The sequence below is a fragment of the Spinacia oleracea genome, chromosome 4 (assembly GCF_020520425.1).
Source record: "Spinacia oleracea cultivar Varoflay chromosome 4, BTI_SOV_V1, whole genome shotgun sequence".
Taxonomy (NCBI): Eukaryota; Viridiplantae; Streptophyta; class Magnoliopsida; order Caryophyllales; family Amaranthaceae; genus Spinacia; species Spinacia oleracea.
This window is the reverse complement of record NC_079490.1, coordinates 104,112,259-104,126,799: the sequence shown is the minus strand read 5'-3', so window position 1 is coordinate 104,126,799 and position 14,541 is coordinate 104,112,259. Positions and strand designations below refer to the sequence as shown.

The 14,541-nt window shown below is 38.8% G+C and overlaps 1 long non-coding RNA gene across 3 annotated transcripts; it reads left to right on the top strand.

Moving 5' to 3' along the window:
- The first annotated feature begins 7,931 nt into the window (after positions 1-7,931).
- LOC130459429 (uncharacterized) lies at positions 7,932-10,863 on the top strand. 3 transcript variants are annotated; one of them, XR_008918817.1, is made up of 5 exons: positions 7,933-8,831; positions 9,685-9,738; positions 9,847-9,937; positions 10,026-10,221; positions 10,747-10,854. It is a non-coding gene; the product is annotated as an uncharacterized lncRNA (long non-coding RNA). The 3 variants fall into 3 exon arrangements; XR_008918818.1 differs by having other exon boundaries at positions 7,934-8,642; positions 8,758-8,831; positions 10,026-10,863; XR_008918816.1 differs by having other exon boundaries at positions 7,932-8,831; positions 10,026-10,863.
- Positions 10,864-14,541: the final 3,678 nt, after the last annotated feature.

Sequence of the window (14,541 nt, the reverse complement as noted above, 5' to 3'; positions counted from 1 at the left end):
GGGGGCTGGCTTGCGCTGCAAGCAAGGGCGCACGAAGAAGAGGGAGTGCGGGTTGGGGTGTGCCGCAAGAAGAGGGGAAGAGGAGAGAGGGATTTCTGAATTTTTGGTTGTGAGGGTTTGACATGAGGTCTTATTTATAGGTTCCTCTCCTTTGCGGGCTAGGTTAGGGTAATTTTGAGTTGGGCTTGCTTTCGGGCTTAGTTCATTAAATTCCTTGCAAGCTTTGTTGGGTTTAATTAAAACAAAACGGTCGGGCTTTAAGTTTGTTAAATTCGTTTTTCAAATACGACCCAACAATTCCCGATTAAATAAATTCCTTGAATTCATTTAATAAAAATACGGTTTTCGAAATAATTAATATTTAAATTAATTAAAAATAAACGCGCATTCAATTCTCATTAAATGGGATTAATTTGTAAAAATACAACGAAATGCTTTATAAATATAATAAAATATATTTATAATTATAGAAAAATACGAGGTATTACAGTCTACCCTCCTTAAAAGAAGTTTCGTCTCGAAGCTTTGGGCACGGAAATCACAATTTTAAAACTAAACTTGAGACGATTTTGAGACTTTAGTGCGTTTTCTTTGCAAAAAGTTTTAGTTGCTGTACTCTTTAAGTAATTCAACATGACAATAAACAGTGAAACCTCACTGGAAACAACGATTCAAGCATATCCTAAAGGATAAATTGGGTAAATAAGGTAAAAAGCGCGAAATTCTACCGTACTCTACCCCCCTTAAAGAAAACGAGTTACGGCCCCGTAACTCAACTAACCTCGGGAAAAAGCTCGGGATATTTCTGTAGACACCTACTTTTGTCCCCATTCCCGAAAGGGAAGGTTCGATGATGAAAACGTAAATCTCCACTTGACAACGCATCTCTTATAAAATAACAAATCTCAATTCCCCTTTTCATTTCACCCAAAACCTGCTATTTATAGAAACCTGCTATTTATGGAAACCTACTAAAAATAGTAACTGCCGTAATGGGTAGTTGTTAAAAGTGGCAAGTCATAAAAGATAGAAACCTGTCAGAATTAGGTGTTGCACTCCAACATAAATCCTAAATGAGATAGAAATTGCGAGAGAATCTTATTCCTAATATGATTCGAAAGTAAGAGTCACGTATTAATTAAAATCCTAACGAGCCTAGAGTTCGTAACGGGCCCAGACGCATCCCGTCACAAGGTTAATACGCACTAAAGGACTCAATTAAATCTCAAATACTCCGGATTCTAGGAATTCGAATCTGACTAAGGAAAACAGCCCAGACCCTATTTTCAACGCCTGGCTCTGGGCGCCGAAATCTTCGGCGCCCAGGCCTGGGCGCTGAAAATACCTGGTACGTGTTTTTTCCTAATTCCTCGTGGATTAGAGTTCTGCAATTCTATCTTTCCACGAACTCTTTCCTATAAATAGACCCTTAAGTTCGACGTGAAAAGAACACACACAACACACAATTATATTCTGAGTATTGACTCTAAACCCCTAAGCCTAAGCCTCACGCTGCAAAACTGATCACGCGTTCTGTCGCAATCGATCCATAAATCGAACAGAACGTATCCCGTCCCATAATTTGAGATTCGTTAAATAAAAGGAGAAATAGCAAAGTCAAAGTGGTTAGTTTTCTGAGAACCGTGACGCACCTCTCAAGGGTGCGTCGTAATGTGTCCCTTTTCCATGGTTTAATTGCTTTCCTCGCCCTTTTATGAACTGTTAAACTAACTAAAATCTGATTGTTCGATCACGCTTAATAAATATGATATTTTTGGGAAATTGGATTATCATGCTAGGTCCCTTAAAACAATCTAAATCAGATAATCGCGCTCGATCTAGTACTATATGTTGCATATTATTAAAATCAACTCATATTAGTTTAATAGTTAACGCATGTCCCTTCAATTATTTATGCTGAGCTAGTAAGGATATCCTGCCTCTGGAGTTATCGAAGAGCGAGTACTCCTCTCGGTAGTTACAGTCCCCCGAACCCTCAATCTCTACCCTGCGGGTGTACGTTGAGAGATCCCCGCCACCAGGGATCACAAGGGAACCTACGGCCGTCGTGGTCAAACATAATTGCACTCCCTTTATGTCACGATAACCGGGTTTTGTCAGTTTTTCTCATTGTCGTTAAAAACTGAATGGCGACTCCTATATTACTAGTCAATTGGGTGTAAACTCACAGGAAATCCAATTACACTTGATTTGACAAAAAAGAAGCGTCACACCCACGAGGGACGAGGTCACGCATTAGCCTCGTGCTTTTTCGACCCCCTATCATAAACTACATGACATATTATTATTGCCTCATGATGGAATGTTAGTTATGTGTAGCGAAATATATGATTGTGTGTGTGAGGGGGTCGAAAAAGCGCGAGGCTAATGCGTGACCTTGTCCCTCGTGGGTGTGACGATTCTTTTTATTCAATCAAGTGTAATTGGATTTCCTGTGAGTATACACCCAATTGACTAGTAATATAGGAGTCTCCATTCAGTTTTTAACGACAATGAGAAAAACTGACAAAACCCGGTTATCGTGACATAAAGGGAGTGCAATTATGTTTGACCACGACGGCCGTAGGTTCCCTTGTGATCCCTGGTGTGGGGATCTCTCAATATACACCCGCAAGGTAGAGATTGAGGGTTCGGGGGACTGTAACTATCGAGAGGAGTAATTCGCTCGTCGATAACTCCAGAGGCAGGATATCCTTACTAGCTCAGCATAAATAATTGAAGGGACATGCATTAACTATTAAACTAATCTGAATTGATTTTAGCAATATGCAACATATAATACTAATTCGAACGTGATTATCTGATTTAAATAGCATTAAGGGATCTAGCATGATAATCCGATTTCCCAAAAATATTATATTTGTTAGGCGTGATAGAACAATCATATTAGGTTAGTTTAACAGTTCATAAAAAGGGCGAGGAAAGCAGTTAAATTATCGAAAAGGGACACATTACGACGCACCCTTGAGAGGTGAGTCACGGTTCTCAGAAAACTAACCACTTTGACCTTGCTATTTCTCCTTTTTATTTAACGAATCTCAATTATGGGACAGGATACGTTCTGTTCGATTTATGGATCGATTGCGACAGAACGCGTGAACAGTTTCGCAGCGAGAGGCTTAGGCTAAGGGGTTTAGAGTCAATACTCAGAATATATTATGTGTTGTTGTGTGTTGTTTCACGTCGAAACTAGGGGCCTATTTATAGGGAAGATTTCGTGGAAAGATAGAATTGCAGAGTTCTAATCCGCAAAGAGTTAGGAAAAAACACGTACCCAAGTACTTTCAGCGCCCAGGCCTGGGCGCCGAAGATTTCGGCGCCCAGAGCCAGGCGTTGAAAATAGGACCTGGGCAGTTTTGTTTAGTCAGATTCGGATTCCTAAAATCCGTAGAGTTTGAGATTAATTCGAGTCTTTTAGCGCGTATCAATTTCATGACGGAATGCGTCTGGGCCCGTTACGAACTCTAGGCTCGTTAGGATTTTGATTAATACGTAACTCTTATTTCCGAATCCTATTAGGAATAGGATTCTCGCGGTTTTCTATCTCATTTAGGATTTATGTTGGAGTGCAACACCTAATTCTGACAGGTCTCTATCTTTTATGATTTGCCACTTTTAGAAGCTACCTTTTACGGCAGTTACTATTTTTAGCAGGTTTCCATAAATAGCAGGTTTCGGGTGAAATGAAATGGGGAATCGAGATCCGTTTATTTTATAGGAGATGCGTTGTCAAGTGGAGTTTTTATGCTTTCATCATCGAACCTTTCCCTTGCGGGAACGGGGACAAAAGTAGGTGTCTACAGTTAGCCCCCACTTTGACTGAGTCTTGGGGTAAGACGATGGTCAAAGTATTAGACGGAGTGTGTCACACAAGCCATGGTGTATGTGACCTGTTTTGCGAGGGTCTCATGAGCCCCCGGGTGATAACATTTGACTTAAGGGTCATCACTAGAAGTGTCGACATATCCCTCACGTTTCATTGGGATTTGTCAACTGATAATATAGAAACTTCCTCACTTTGTCATTGGAAGGATTTAAAGATGCGTAGAAACTCCCTCACTTTGTCATTGGGAGTAACTACAGATGTTTTCGAAATTAAAGCTGTAAAGTGTAATTGGGCCTGGCCAAGCCCAATCACGAGGTAAAACGTTTTTAAAGATTCTCATTTTCAGGGCTAGCTAAACGAGAAAACCCCCTTGTTTTTATAGGACGTAAAACGAAGGAAAATCCAACACATCGTTCTTTTTTGGAAAAACGAAAAACCAATCCTTTAATTTTTGGAAAAAGGGAAAACCAATCCTTTAATTTTTGGAAAAAGGGAAAACCAATCCTTTAATTTTCGGAAAAAGGGAAAATCGATCCTTTAATTTTCGGAAAAAGGGAAAACCGATCCTTTAATTTTCGGAAAAAGGGAAAACCGATCCTTTAATTTTCGGAAAAAGGGAAAACCGATAAAAGTTATCGCTGCAGCGACTAAGGACCTGCGCTGTTAGTGACGCAGACCCCGCCCGCTGAAGGTGGGCGAGCCTGTCCGCTGAGGGTGGACCCCCCGTCCGATAGAAATGGACGAATCTGTTTTGATGTTTTTGAAAATAAGGACCTACGCGGTTTGTGACGTAGACCCCGCCGGCTGAAGATGGCGAACCTGTCCGCTGAGGGTGGACGCCCCGTCCGATAGAAGTGGACGAATCTGTTTTGAAATTTTATTTTACTTTTTGTTTTTTTTTTAAAATAAGGACCTACGTGGTTTGCGCCGTAGACCCCGCCGGCTGAAGATGGCGAGCCTATTTTAAATTTGAAGACTTTATTTTTCGAAAACTGAGGACCTCCGCGGCTAGTGACGCAGACCCCGCCCGCTGAGGGTGGGCGAGCCCATTTTGAATTTCTTATTTTGCCTATGTAGAAGATCTTTTGGTGATTACAACCTGTTGGTGGGTCGTAATATTTCCTGATTAGATGTGTCCTATAAGTGGGTTCACACTATGTATATTTAACAATATATTTTTTGAGATATCCAAACATGATATGGTGCGTGGCGCAGTCTGGGAATGTGATTTTGATTGCGCGCTCCTTGTTGGAGTCCACTTTTTGCGAGCCCCCAAGTGTTGGGGCTCGTCGGTTGATTTTTTTTGCGTCTTGTAATCATGTTTGGGTCACGCTCGTATGTGCGAGCGACCTCCTATAGTAGTGTGCTATTTTTGTGAAGGCGTGGAGTGCGACTTTAGTTTTCAGGCGACATCCGGTTTTGGCTTGGCCCGGATTATCCCTTTGACAGACAGACATTTTCTATTTGGAAAACCAATGACTTGACGACACATTTTTTTGGTGTTTCGAAGAATGACCATGATATTTAACTTGCTTCTTTTTTTTTTGAAAAGTGTATATGAGAGTTTTCTGAGACGAGTCTAAGTTTCGACCAAGTTTCAATGTTATTATTATTTTTTGCTTATTTGGGAGCTAAAGGTGCTTTGGGCTTGATCTTACTTGTAATAGGGCCTCGTGTTTTAGCAACACGGTCTTAAGTCCTTTCCTATTCCGTGTTTTGTGAAATCTGGGCCTTGGGCTGCATTTTCAGCGCTCAAGCTCAGGCGTTAAAAATTTCGGCGCCCAGAGGTGGGCGCTGAAAGTTCTTTCCTGGTAATATTTGATTTTCGGATTTCTAAACACGTTTCCGAATGGGATCAGGATGTTATTGGGTGCGTTCAGCTATATATATATAGGGGCTCGATACGTCCTTGTTTTCCACCACTCTCAAATTCTTTTTCTCTTTTTGCTGTGCTCTAATTATTTACTACTTTTGTCATGTCGACCCCTACTTTCTCACTCCAACGGACTGTTAGGCGTTGGCTACGAGCTCTTACTCCCACAGAAAAAACTTTGTTAAAAGAATACCACTTAGAGGCACTTTTAGGCTTACAACAAATTAATATTGATTATAATTTTCTGCATGCTGCCCTAAATTTTTGGGACTCCGATCATCATGTTTTTTCCTTTCGGGGTAATGAAATATGTCCTTTGCCTGATGAATTTGCTGCGATCCTTGGTTATCCTACTAATGCTACTCTTGTTACCCCTGGCCCTATTGAAGAGGGTAAAACAACCATAAGGGCTTTCCTAGGGCTAGATGATAACATGTTTGCTGAACATGTTGTAGACGATAAGGTTAACTTGGCAAAACTCGTAAAACATCATTTTAGGCCTAGTAAGAATATGACCGAACAAAAATTGAATATTCGAGCCCTTGTATTTTGCTTGTTGAATCAATATTTGCTGTCGAATAATAATGGTGAGTTCGGTGACATAAGGCTGATCCCCTTGATTAGCCAGATGGAAAGTTGCTATTCTATTATGCCGTTGGTTGTTGCTGAGACTTTGCTGAGTGCGGATGACCTGAAGAAGGATGCCAAATCCGAAATTTTTAAGGGAAGCCCCCTATTACTGCAGGTAATCTATTTTTTTCTTTGCGCACACTTACGCCACTTTTATATATTTCTTTTTGCCTGGGGCTGAGTTTCAGCGCCCAGGGCTGGGCGCTGGAATATTTAGCGCCTGGTCCTGGGCGTTGAAACTGCGCCCCAGGAACCTTTTTTTTCTTTCTTTTCATTCTTTTGATTCGATCGTACCTGTTTTTGCAGATTTGGCTTGTGGAACGGCTTAGACTTTTGGAAGCTCCTGCCGAACCTAAACATTATCGCCCTATAGCTTTGGGTAACCGAAAATACTTGCACCAAGGCCAGGACGAGGCCGAATGGACCTCCTTTTTTACTTATGGCATTTGTTCTATTAAGTGGGTGGTACCATGGTGGGGTTTGACTACTATGACAGGGGGGTCTGATGTATCGGTTTATGTTTCTTTGTTGGGGCTATCTTGTCCCATTTATATTTTCCCTTACCGAGTCATGCGTCAATATGGTTTAAGGCAGACTATCCCCTTTTCTGATACGGTACCACCTAAGGTAGCGACCTTTGCACAAACACGGGTCTTAGCGTGGGCTAGGTATTATGATGGTCTCCCGCGTTGGGCTGTAGCTACAAATGGGTTTGTGGGTCTTTCTGAAAACTATAAGTTGTGGATGAGTTCCGATGACAAGGATGTGAGGACCGAGGCTCGTAATGGGGAGCCGGCTGAGCTTTTGATACCTCGTATTCGTGTTAAGTATGAGGGTCCTAATTCTGCCAGACCTCGTACCTATAGTTTTAAGACTGTGAAAGCTCATCCTGATCGAAAGCGAAAGGAAGTTCTTCCCCGTTCCAGTGTCAGGCCTAAAAAGATGCCTAACATGAAGGGGCCTGCTGTTGTTAAAAGAAATGCAAGCTCTCGCGGAGATCGTCACCGGAACAATGTATGGGTTAGGAAGGCTCAGCCGCCCGTAGAAACAGTGGCTAGTCCAGTTGATGATAGTAATCCTTCTCCCACCATTGTTTGTGCCCTTGAGGCTGAGCGGGCTATAACTGAGAATGTTTCTGAAGCTTTGGCATCTTTGGAAGTTAGTGTCCAGGAGCCAGTTCTTATGGAGATTGATATTGGGGCAGCGCAGAAGACTATGGGGGTGGATCCTGCGAACATTGCTCTCTTCAAGACTTTATTTGATGATCCGGAAGAACTAGAGTAGTGTAGTTCTTTGCTAGGGTGTAGGTGCCCTCTATTTATTTCAGTTGTGTTTGTTTTTATTCCTAGCACTTTGTTTTCCTTCTTATTATATTTTAATAAAGGCGTATTTTTAGTTTCCATTCAATTTTGTTTATATGTCTAACACTTTTTTACACAAAGAATATAATTTTTTTATTATTATTTGGACCGAATCCTTGGTAAGGATTGCCTACGTATCTTGTCAGAATCAGGTCGGGCGTAGTTCACTAGTGGAAAAAGGCTTATTTGCATCGGTGAATTTGCGTCGCAACCATAGACATGCGACGCAAATGAAAAATTTTAGCTTTAATTTTAGTCATTTGCGTCGCAGTATTACTAAACTGCGAGGCAAATGCCTTTAAAATGTTCTTAAAGTCATTTGCGTCGCAGATTAGTAGAGCTGCGACGCAATTGAGTCACTCATTTGCCTCGCAATATTACTAAACTGCGAGGCAAATGACTTTAAAAACCTCTTAAAGTTATTTGCCTCGCAGTTTAGTAATACTGCGAGGCAAATGAATTTGAAACTTTTCAGAATTTGGTTTGGCACTCACCTAGCTATTCTCACTTTGCTCTAACCTAAATCGAATGTCTGCTTCTCCTTTCACTGCCTTGTCCTCCTAGCCCGCTTCCTTCCTTGGTCCAACTTCTCACTGCACCCAGGCCAACTGCGATGGCCGTTCTTCCTCCGGCAAGCATACTCGTCCTCCGGCCTCTTCTCCCTGCGCGCTGAACCTCGTCTCCTCCTGCGCAGTGGTTGTCCTCTTCTCTGTCGTTCTCACTGCCGCCGCATCTCCTCGCTGCACACTGTCGTCGCGGCTAACAGCCGCCGCTGCTCTCACAGCCGCCGCGGCTCTCACATCCGTCGCGGCTCACAACCCCTGCACACCGCCCCTGCACACCTCCCTTACTACCACCGCCCCCTGCACGCCGTCCCTGCTCACAGCCACCGCCCCCTGTGTCGTCTGTCCTCTCTTCAATAATTAATTAGGTATTATTTACATTTAAGATTGAATTTTAATCTTGATATTATTTAGTTGAATTTTAATTGTGCAATTTAATTATTATTGTGGATATTTTGATTGAATTTTAGTTGTTCATTTTAGTTGAATTTTAAGATTGAATTATGAAAGGTGCACACCCGAAAATAGAAGAACCGGAACATGGATATTGATGACAGGTGCATCTCACTAAATCTCCCTTTGATATGTTCTATAAATCCAGAGAGGGGAAGAAATTATATGAATTATTATGAATTTATGATAGAAATAGGCCAATTTGGCATTTCTCTTTGCATTTGTATTTAATATGGATCAAATATAAGGAAAATGCTAAATGTCGCCCTCAGGGGACTATGTATCACAGGCCTTAAATTAGAAATACTATGAATTATTAACTTTGAACAAATTGTAATTATGTCATAATTCCGAAACTGATACTATTTTTGGAAATATAAGGGATAGCAAAACACTTGATTTTAAACTGACACCAACGAAGGAAAATCTCGCAATTTTCACCCTTCAATGGAACTTTTTTTTTCTTTCTTTTTTGAGTTATTTGTTGTGGAGCTTTTTGTATATAGAAAGAACTGCAGGAAAAGACACTGCCAAAGTATATTATGAAAAATTCAAAACCCTGTCGTCATCATCGTTATGAAAGAAAGAAAAAGAGATTGTACATTTCTTATTAATCTAGGTACCTCTCCTCTTTGACAAAGATTATATGAGGGTACATGAATCTTGAGATATTTGATTATTTCTCGGGAAAATTTCCATTTGATTACCTATTAAGGGAACTGGAGCCTCTTCATCCTTTCCCACAACATTTCTCTATGTTAAGTAGTTAAATTAGTGATTGAAATTAAGCATACATGTGATTTGGTTTAAGATTCATATTGAAAGAAGCATCAATATTCAGGTAATAATGATATGAGTATCTGATTTTACTATGGTAACATTTTTATTAATGTTTTACCTTAAATATGATGCTGTATGGTAATTTCGTTTATTGAGACTTGTGATTTGGGGTAACAGGCAATATCTGTCGAAGGATTGAAGAATTCCCTACAGACAGACTACATACAAAAAGTAAGTATATGATAAAACCTGCCTCATATTTGATTTTGTAGTTAGTTTGTGGACTATAAGTTTGCAATCAATCATGTGCTCAACTAATCGTCATATGTTCCCTTGCAGATTCTTGGTCTAGGTATCTGTGCTGACACAATGATTGGTGATGCTATGAGGAGAGGCATCTCAGGTGGTCAAAAGAAAAGATTGACTACAGGTGCTTCAGTTAAAAACAACTGTTGTAAAACTTAAATCTGATCATGCCCATTATTCTGAAGAATCATGGTAATAATGGAATTTTGCAGGTGAGATGATTGTTGGGCCGATTAAGGCGTTCTTTATGGATGAAATTACGAATGGCTTGGACAGTTCTACTTCATTTCAGATTGTTTCATGTGTTCAACAGTTGGTCCATGTAACAGATGCATCTGCATTGATTTTTTTGAGAGCTGTGGTTTTAGGTGTCCTAAGAGGAAGGGAATAGCTGACTTTCTACAGGAGGTAAGAGTTTCCAACTCTGGTATCTGGTGATGCACACTTACCATTCTGAAGTGACTGCAATTTTCTCTAGCTTCCATGAATTTTTTCTTGAGTTAAACTTTCCATCCCTTTATACCTTAGTTACAGGTTATTTCACAAAAATGTATATAGCTTCTTCTGGGAATCTGGGATAGTTAACAAAACAGTAGCTATGAAACTTTAAGGTTATGATTTAAACTTCAAATCTCCTAATAAAAAGCACAGATTTTTTATTGATTGAGTCCACTGCTTGTTAAACATAGTTCCAATTTTTTTTCTTAATTTATTTGCTGCCTGATTTGTTTTTTTTTCACCGTTTTTTTTTTTTTGCAGTTGGTTATTTTAGCTCTGTAACAATGACTGTATATATGCGTACTCGGATGCATGTGGACATTCTTCTTGCTAATTATTATTTGAACGCCATGTTCTATGGTCTTATCGTGCTTCTTACTGACTGATTTCCAGAAGTGTCTGACTATCATGAGACTTCTTGTTTTCTTCAAACAGAGAGACCTCTATTTCTATCCCGCTTGGGCCTATGCAATCCCCGCCACTATCATGAAAATCCCATTGTCTATCTTGCTTGCTACTCTCTGGACATCACTTACTATACCATTGGATATGCTCCAGAAGTTGAAAGGTGAGTTTTCAGGAGTCTCATGCTCCGTACAAAAAAGTGTTTTGGTTATGTATGTAGTACAGATTGACAGTCAATTTCTATCCCAACTTGAAGTCAAAGCTATTTTTACCTCATAGTTGTCCATTTCTGATCGAGCCAAAGATTCATCTGTTCTTTTGGCTTTGTGATGTAATGGACTAAATCAAAATAGCTCTTAAAACCTTTTTGCTTCCTTTCCATGAAGTACAAGATGGTCGTCCCGTTATCGTCCCGTATGTGTAATAAGTTTGAAAACATTCCTTAGGTTCTTTAGTTCAAAGTTGGGTTCGAAAACGCCATTTTTGCTCAAATATGACCTAGAACGACCCAATTAGCCTTAAATGTGAAATAATAGATTGTAAAGAGCCTTAGAAAGTTGTAAATATGCATATTAAATGTGTAATAAGTTTGAAAACATTCCTTAGGTTCTTTAGTTCAAAGTTGGGTTTGAAAACGTCATTTTTGCCTAAATATGACCTAGAACGATTCAATTAGCCTTAAATGTGGAATAATAGATTGGAAAGAGCCTTATAAAGTTATAACTATGCATATTAAACGTGTAATAATTTTGAAAATATTCCTTAGATTCATTAGTTCAAAGTTGGGTTCGAAAACGCCATTTTGTCACAAATATGACCTAGAACGACCCAATTAGCCTTAAATGTGAAATAATAGATTGTAAAGAGCTTTATAAAGTTGTAAATATGCATATTAAACGTGTAATAAGTTTGAAAACATTCCTTAGGATCTTTAGTTCAAAGTTGGGTTCGAAAACTTCATTTTTGCCTAAAAATGACTTAGAACGACCCAATTAGCCTTAAATGTGAAATAATAGATTGTAAAGAGCCTTAGAAAGTTTTAAATAAGCATATTAAACGTATAATAAGTTTGAAAACATTTCTTAGGTTCTTTAGTTCAAAGTTGGGTTCGAAAACTTCATTTTTGCCCAAATATGACCTAGAACGACCCAATTAGCCTTAAATGTGAAATAATAGATTGTAAAGAGCCTTAGAAAGTTGTAAGTATGCATATTAAACGTGTAATAAGTTTGAAAACATTCCTTAGGTTCTTTAGTTCAAAGTTGGGTTCGAAAACGCCATTTTTGCCCAAATATGACCTAGAACGACCCAATTAGCCTTAAATGTGAAATAATAAATTGTAAAGAGCTTTAGAAAGTTGTAAATATGCATATTAAACGTGTAATAAGTTTGAAAACATTCCTTAGGTTCTTTAGTTCAAAGTTGGGTTCGAAAACTTCATTTTTGCCCAAATATGACCTAGAACGACCCAATTAGCCTTAAATGTGAAATAATAGATTGTAAAGAGCCTTAGAAAGTTGTAAATATGCAAATTAAATGTGTAATAAGTTTGAAAACATTCCTTAGGTTCTTTAGTTCAAAGTTGGGTTCGAAAACGTCATTTTTGCCTAAATATGACCTAGAACGACCCAATTAGCCTTAAATGTGAAATAATAGATTGTAAAGAGCCTTAGAAAGTTGTAAATATGCATATTAAACGTGTAATAAGTTTGAAAACATTCCTTAGGTTCTTTAGTTCAAAGTTGGGTTCGAAAACCTCATTTTTGCCTAAATATGACCCAAGGAAACAAGTAAAGTAGTGATTTATAATTGCACTTACATGTAAAATATTCTTTGCATTTACATGTGTAAACAAAGTATATATAATTGCATATTTTATCGAAGGTGTAGTGCTTTTCGGAGTTACAAGAGACTAGGTGGACAATCTAAGGGAACTAAATAAACATGGATTCCAGCACAGGTATAATTAGTTTATTATTTACCTAAGAAGCAAGTTTTTCAAAATTATAACATACAATGTGATAGAAATTTTACTTGTGTTATTTATTTTAATGCATTTAGTGTGCTCAACAACCGGGATCACTAGATTGTGGCTACTACGTCATGCGTTTTATGTACGACATAATAATGAATCATGGTAATAGTCAAGATCTTACTAAGGTATGTTCTCATAAACTACGTACTTTATATAATAAATTGAAGTACACAAAACTATTATATTGATCAATCGTTGATAAATTGAATTATTTACACTTTTTTAGGATTTTTCAAGAACATTGCCTTATTCACCGGAGGAGATTAATGAGGTGAAAGATTTTTGGGCAGATTACTTCATGAACAATGTCGAATTTTTAGCTTAATTTGTAATATGAACTTGATCTCTAGCTAGCTACGTACCTTTGTTGTAATAATTTTATGTTTGTTGTAACATGTTGGTTGATCGATCTATGACGAATTTAATTGCCTTTTATTGGGAACGTTAATTACGTTGTAAACTTTTGTGACAGGTATTATTTATAAATGTATTCCCGGTATTGGGAATGAAGCGTCTAATTTCAAAGACGATCATGTCGGAATTTCCAACTAAAATATTAAAAAACGAATTTTTTTTTAAAAAAAATAAGTCATTTGCAACGCACGTTAGCTGAATGTGCGAGGCAAATGACTTAATTTTTTGGCGCTAAAATTGTCATTTGCGTCGCACATTAAGCTAATGTGCGTGGCAAATGACTTTTTTTTTTGGCGCCTAAAAGTCATTTGCGTCGCACATTTAGCTAATGTGCGTGGCAAATGACTTTTCAACATGGTGCCTGAAAAGTCATTTGCCACGCACATTAGCTAAATGTGCGACGCAAATGACTCTTATTTGCGTCGCACATTTAGCTAATGTGCGTGGCAAATGACTTTTCAACATGGTGCCTGAAAAGTTATTTGCCACGCACATTTGCTAATTGTGCGACGCAAATAAGGGTCATTTGCGTCGCACAAATGTGCGACGCAAATGACTTTTAGTCATTTGCGTCGAGAGCTTTTGCCACGCACGATGTGCGACGCAAATATGATTAAAAGTGCGATGCAAATGACCCTTTTTCCACTAGTGGTTCTAGCTTTAGAATAAGTTCTAGTATGCCGGATTTCGGTAGATATGTCCTGAAGTGGAAACATATTACTTAATTGGTCAAATGAGTGAAGTATTTGCCATTTATTTTCATCTGCCGTTTTTTATAGGTTGCGTAAAATTCGACCAATTTGTTGGTAAACCTATTTGGATACGTACTGTACCCCCCAAGTGTTCGTTGTTTTTCCGTTGTGTGCGGATAAAATGACGAGCACTTTCGAAAAAGAAAACTTTTGGCAGGCAGAGAGTTTCAACGCCCAGGCTGGGGCGTCAGAAATTTCGGCGCCCAGCCCTGGGCGCTGAAAATGACTTGGGCGGTCAATTTTTGACGTTTTGCTTCACATGTTCTTGCGTTTATTTCTATTTCGTTTTTTGTGCCTTGATATTTTGCTTTGTAGTTAAAGTTAATTTTGAGGCTGTTTTGGAGGCTTTTTTGACTGTTAGCGTGAAACGCATTTTTGTCCAGATTAATTTTTTCTATTGGTGACTCAAAACAGTTTTGAAAATGGAGTTAGGGTGCGGAACTTATGAAGATCTTTGTGTAGGCTTTGGAGGTAGGTTGGTAGTGAAGGGTATGATGGAATCTATGTTTTATGAATTTATTTTTTTTGGTAACATTTGCATTTGTTTTAAATTTTTGATTTCTTTTTGATTTTGGGTTGCATGGATTGGCTCTTATGATGACATTGGTTGGCTTTTTAGGTTTT